Source organism: Vespula pensylvanica, chromosome 1 (assembly GCF_014466175.1).
Source record: "Vespula pensylvanica isolate Volc-1 chromosome 1, ASM1446617v1, whole genome shotgun sequence".
NCBI classification, from domain to species: Eukaryota; Metazoa; Arthropoda; class Insecta; order Hymenoptera; family Vespidae; genus Vespula; species Vespula pensylvanica.
The window spans coordinates 17,533,154-17,539,153 of NC_057685.1; the positions used below are offsets into that span (position 1 = coordinate 17,533,154).

Genomic DNA, 6,000 nt, shown 5'->3' on the forward strand with positions numbered 1-6,000 from the left:
TTCTCTTTTTTTCTCTCTTTCTCTCTCTCTCTCTCTCTCTCTCTCTCTCTCTCTCTCTCTCTCTCTCTTTCAAAATACAGGATCGCTATCTGATCCGTTAATGAAAGACTCTATTAGCGATGAAGTCGTTGGACGTCGAACGAAATGGCTCTCTCTCTTTCTTTCGTGATATTTAGGAGGGTCTGAACTCTCGGCGGCGAGATTCGCGGCATTTTTGACGTCGCTCGTGCCACGTTCCAAGCGATCTTGAAATCACGCACGACGCCGCTCGTAATAACTGGCCCATAACGTCGGGCCGAAGGCATCCTGGGACCTCGATCACGGACATAGCGGTAGCAGTTTCGTCGTCTCGGACTTTGGACTCGATTGGGAACGTAGAATGCAGAGCGTGACCGAGATACCGAACGAGTTGTTTCACTCTCTTGAAAACGAGAGATCGATCGATTGATCGATCGATCGATTGACCGACCGACCGACCGACCGACCGATCGATCGATCGATTTTCATACGTCTTCCAAAGCAAGCAACCATTTTATTGTGGTTCTTGATTTAAAAAAAAATTTTCTTTTTTCTTGGAGAGTGAACTAGAGATAAAAAGAGAGATAAAGAAATAGAGAGAGAGAGAGAGAGAGAGAGAGAGAGAGAGAGAGAGAGAGAGAGAGAGAGAGAGATGGAACATATTGGAGAGAGGAACATTAAAGACAACGGTGATAACGACAGGTCGACGTTCCCACGGTGGTTCGACGAATAAAATGGCACGACGAACTCGAGGTAGGATAGAATCCCATTTTCTGAGAATCCCGCGCATCCACGCAAAAGAGAGAGAGAGAGAGAGAGAGGAAGAGGAAGGGAAGGAAAGAGAGAGAGATAGGTCGATGGTTAAGGGTCGAAGCAGGTCTACAAACTGACGGCCTTTGTGTCAGCACTAGTGCGCAAACACTTCTCTGAACGCGCTAACCTACTAGGGACACTCCGTCTTTACCACATTTTACGGTACTACGATCGCTTTAATTAAGAGAACAGCTCGATGGACGAGAAAATATTTCATTCTAAACCGTCTGATAATCAAGCTTTGTAACTACTTTCATCATCCTTTCCACGGTATTCATCCGTCCTTAAAATAAGGAAGATTTTTGAAGAAAAAGAAAAAGAAAAAGAGAGGGAACGAGAGAGAAAGAGAGAGATAGAGAAAGAGCAGATAATCAAAGGGAATGAATAATGAAACGAAAAGATAAGTCCATTTTTATTATCAGAACTTTCTCTCATTGTATTGGAATAGAAAATTGTTCATAAATTCAACGTAATAACTGTCTCTCTCTCTCTCTCTCTCTCTCTCTCTCTGTCTTTCTTCGAAAATGATATTTAATACTTGCATATTGACTAGAAATGCTTCGTTAGAGAAGAAGAGCTGGCCGTTTCGAAAGTTAATCTCGCTACTTTATCGCTCGACTCCCTTTTATGTAAGGTAGCGACGTAGGTACGTAGGTACACGAACGTAGCGTGTAGCAGGCAAAGTTGCAAGAGATAGGCGAAGGTGGCGTTAAAAGAGAGAGAGAGAGGGAGAGAGAGAGAGAGAGAGAGAGAGGAAGAGAAAGAAAGAGAGAAGTAGAGAAGAGAGAGAGAGAAAGAGAAAGAGAGAGACCCGTGCGCAGGGTCGCCTTAGCTTCTTCGAGGACGGAAATAAAGGAAGAAGCAGCTACGCGACGAGGTCTCTGCAATAAACTAGAACGCGTGGAGAAGGAAGACAAGTCGGCTTTGGGACTCTGACGTACGACTTTCCTGGCAACTACTTACGACCGCAAAGCCGCCACTTCGACCTTACTCCGTGGATAACTTAAGCACTACCATCCTCGGTCACGCCAACGGGCCTTATTTCTACTTTCTCTTTCTTTCTCTCTCTCTCTCTCTCTCTCTCTCTCTCTCTCTCTCTCTCTTTCTCTCTCTGTTTCTCTTTTTTTCTCTTTTTCTCTTACCGATCGTCGAAGCTTTCATAGTCATTCGATCGTTTTTCCTTTTGTTTATTAAAATCCCTTTTCAAAATCCTTCGAATTAGTTGCGAATGAAAATAAAGAGCGATCCTTTCTCTCTTTCTCTCATTTATAATAATTCTTCATCCTTCTTCTTCTTCTACTTCTTTGTCGTCTTCGTCGTCTTCGTCGTCCTCGTCGTCTTCTTCTTATTTCAATTTACCACCCTTTTCCTCGCTTAGGTAGTCGTGATTAAAGCCACGTTAACCAACGTGAATATTCGCCGAATACTCGCCGAGATAATGACTCGAGAAGTCGCATTCGATGGAATATTCTCCGTCGTCGTTGAAAATTGTAGTAAGAAACATGGTGAAGACTGATCTTTGAAAAGAGAAAAGAGGAAGAAAGAAAGAAAAAAGAGAACGTCTATTCGAGATTATAAAATATACGTTTCTTTTAATTATAATCGATTTGTAATCCTTTGTAATATTTATATTGATTATCGAATTTTAATGTGAATCAAACTATGATATTTTATATATTTATCGTTTCGTACTAGAATAGTTTGAACTTGAAACAATAAGAAATCTTTATAAATATAATTATTATTCAACAATTAATCGTATAAAGTATTTCAATCTATACGGTTTTCTAACATAAATCTTTGTTCTTTTATCATAGAACAATTGGCTAATTGGATTATTTCGTTCAATGTAACAAAACGGTGAAAGTTTTGTGCGATTAATCGATACAGCAAGTTTTAAGATCTCCAAGGAAATCGTGAGAAAGTTAAGGGATAGTTTTAAGAATTTAACGATCGATCGTTTGTTTATAGATAATTACATCGATAATTGAACAACTAATTAGAAAAGCTCACCGGAGATGGCGATGAAAGGGTGAATTGAAGGAGAGAAGCTGAAAAAGTCTGAAAAGGGGAAAAAAAGTTACAGTCGTTTTATACCACAAGGATTCTTTTCAAGGTACTTCGATAACGTTCCAAAAACTTTTAGATAGTTGGACTACTATTCCGCGCGAACATCCTAGGTTTACGAATGTAAGACACTTTCTTTCCTTCTCTCTCTCTCTCTCTCTCTCTCTCTCTCTCTCTCTTTCTCTCTCTCTCTCTTTCTCTTTTTTTCGTCGGATATTTTCATTTAAAACTATAAAAAGCGAGAACGCGTTCGTCCTTTCAACGAAAGGATTCGTTCGAGCGAATTTGTCTCGTCGCATTAGACGAATCTACCGTAGAAAAGTACTACTCGAAACGTTGGATTAAAAGCTCCAAGAATTTTCTGTAATAAGCTAGATTTACTGACAGCTACTATCGACGAGATATTACTTCGTTCCGAAAGAGAAATAGGAAAAAGAAAAATACAAAAGAAAAAAAAGATAGAAGAAGAAAAGGAAAAGTAAAAGGGAGAAAAAAGGAACGGAGAAGAGAGAGAGAGAGAGAGAGAGAGAGAGAGAGAGAGAGAGAGGAGGCGGGAGGTAGGGAGAGAAAAAAAGAAAATAAACGAACGCGAAAGTACTCCTCGAGTGTAACGTCGATTTGTATGCGTAGCCGCGAAATTAACGAGTTAAACTAAGCTTCAAGCTCGAACGAAGTTGCTGCCAGCAAAAGGGGATCTCTCAATCTCTCGCACTTTTCGTAGATTTTCTTCCAAGCATTTCTCCATGTACCCGTGTTCGTGTAACTTCTTCTTCGACTGCTGTTTCGATTTAAAGTGGTAGACGAAAGTTCTTTCCAGTTTTCGCGCGAAAAACTTTCCTCCGCAACAGCTTGCACCAGGCGGACCATTTTCGTATACCGTCTCTAGCGAGCTTCCCCCGACCCATTCCTGTTTTGTTTTCCTTCTCTTCTTACGACTCCACCTGTTAAACATCGCATTGAAATACAGCGCGCAATTTCTTATTGCGATCCATCGTAATATAATTCTTGGAAAATACGAAGAAATGGAAAAAACAAAATGAAAAGAAAATAGAAAAAGAAATGGTTAGTAGTAGGTAATAACGGAGCGTACCTTACTCCTTATTACTTTTGCTGCTACTTCCTTCATGTCGATCTATAAAAAAACTATAAATATAAGTAAGAAAAGTTTAAAAAAGAGAAGACAAAAATAAAAAATAAAAAAAGAAGAGAAAAAAAAAGGATATTAAGCGAAGCGAAACAAAGTCAAAATAAAAAAGGAAACTTAATTATACGAGACGAGACGAGACGAGACAGAGAGAGAGAGAGAGAGAGAGAGAGAGAGAGAGAGAGAGAGAGAGAGAGAGAGAGAGAGAAAGAGAGAGCGAGAGAACAAAAAAAGAAGAAAAAACAAAATAAAGAAAGAAAGAGTCTCCCAGACGCGAGACTGTTACGCTTTTACGTTTGGCGCGAGCGATTCCACTGGGATTCGAATTAGCGTGGCGCCGACTACTCTCCAGTGAAGTTGACGTTGTAACAACGATTCAGAAGCGAGTAAACGACTTTATTGTTACGTAGGCCCAACCTTCCTTTTATCCTTCGTTTGCATTCCGCTCGCGCTCGTTCCGTCGCCGGCGGTTAATTCGCGATATTTTCACGAACAAAAGGCTCGAACGCGAGGACGTCGGGAATTCTCGACGTTTTGTCCGACCACGCGCGATCCGTATCCACTTCAACGTCTACTCTGCTGTCTCGGGAGGAAGAGAGAGAGAGAAAAAGTGAGAGAGAGAGAGAGAAAGAGAGAGAGAAAGAAAGAGAGAGAAATAGCTTCGTCCTTCGCCGTAAACTTTCGTTAGACCTACCTCCCTTTCTTCTTTCCTATATTCATGAAGAAAAGGAGATCCCGTTTCCTTCTTCTCTCGCAGCCCTCCAAGATAAAACAAGAGGGAATAGAATTTTTATACTCCCCTTATAAAGAGACGCTGGCTTTTTGAAGAATCGTCGGAACAATCCAATTCAATCCGTTTCCTTCTAACGAATACGGACGGGTATGCGGACAAGTCCGTTTTCTATTACTTCCAACTTCCAGATGTCTTTCTTCCTTCCTTCCTTCCTTCCTTCCTTCCTTCCTTCCTTTCTTTCTTTCTTTCTTTTCTATTTTCTCTTTTTATGCATATTACATCTATTATCTACATTCGAATATCATGTCTGTTGATCGCTAGAAAGGTCACGTCGTTTGATACTCGAGTTCTTAAGGTTTATAGCGCGAAAATTCTTACATAAAAATAATCTTCCTATTCTTAAATAGTTAGGAAATAAAAACGATTGTTAAAAGTTCGTAGAAAGTCGGAAGGATCGATGGGATAAAGAACGAATAGAGAAAAAAAAAGGAAAGAAAAGAAAGGAAAAAAGAACGAGATACAAAGAGAGAAAATTTCTAGCAAAGCATGCATCTGGCATTAACGCAGACTGATTCTGACCCTCAGTCCCTCTTCCCCGTGGACCGTACGCTTAACTAGAGAATGTTTGCCTTTCGGCACTTGTTTACTCGCGTCGCGTGGAATATGCAGGAGGAATGATAAATAAATAACAAACACAAATCTGACGTGTGGTCGTAGTGCGGATAATTAGGAGTCGGGACGATCGATGCGCGGTCAACTAAACGAGCTGATCGACCACTCCGTTTATCGACTTTCCGCGATTCGTCTAATCGAATCTCTTTCTCCCTAATGTTCCTTCGCAAATAGAGGAAAGTAAATTACCTGTAAACTTTCGAGATCGTCGATCGTCGTACGTCGAAAAGTTCTTTTCTTACGAAAAATTTCTATCAATCTTTTAAACGTAAAATTTTTTTCTCTTGAAAATTATTCTATTGGTAAGCACTCCGCACGATTACTCGATTCACTCGAGTGTAATTACACGATCGGTGCTTTCGATCCCGTAGGAAGCCATCCACCGTGATACGAAGATCGCTTGCATTTAAACGGAGCCGTGCTATGTATACTATCGTACGGTCATTCCCAATATTAATTACTTAATTTAATGAACAGCCAACGCAATCCGCTTACGGTTTAACGGCCTCACAAAGCTGCAACGTTATACGCCCGCTACGATAATGCCGTGCGA

At 40.6% G+C, this 6,000-nt stretch overlaps 1 long non-coding RNA gene across 1 annotated transcript; it reads right to left on the reverse strand.

Moving 5' to 3' along the window:
- Nucleotides 1-3,480: 3,480 nt before the first annotated feature.
- On the reverse strand, nt 3,481-4,993 carry LOC122627360. Its single transcript, XR_006326841.1, has 3 exons — nt 4,737-4,993; nt 3,989-4,030; nt 3,481-3,839 (listed from the first exon to the last, which is right to left on the reverse strand). It is a non-coding gene; the product is annotated as an uncharacterized LOC122627360 (long non-coding RNA).
- Nucleotides 4,994-6,000: the final 1,007 nt, after the last annotated feature.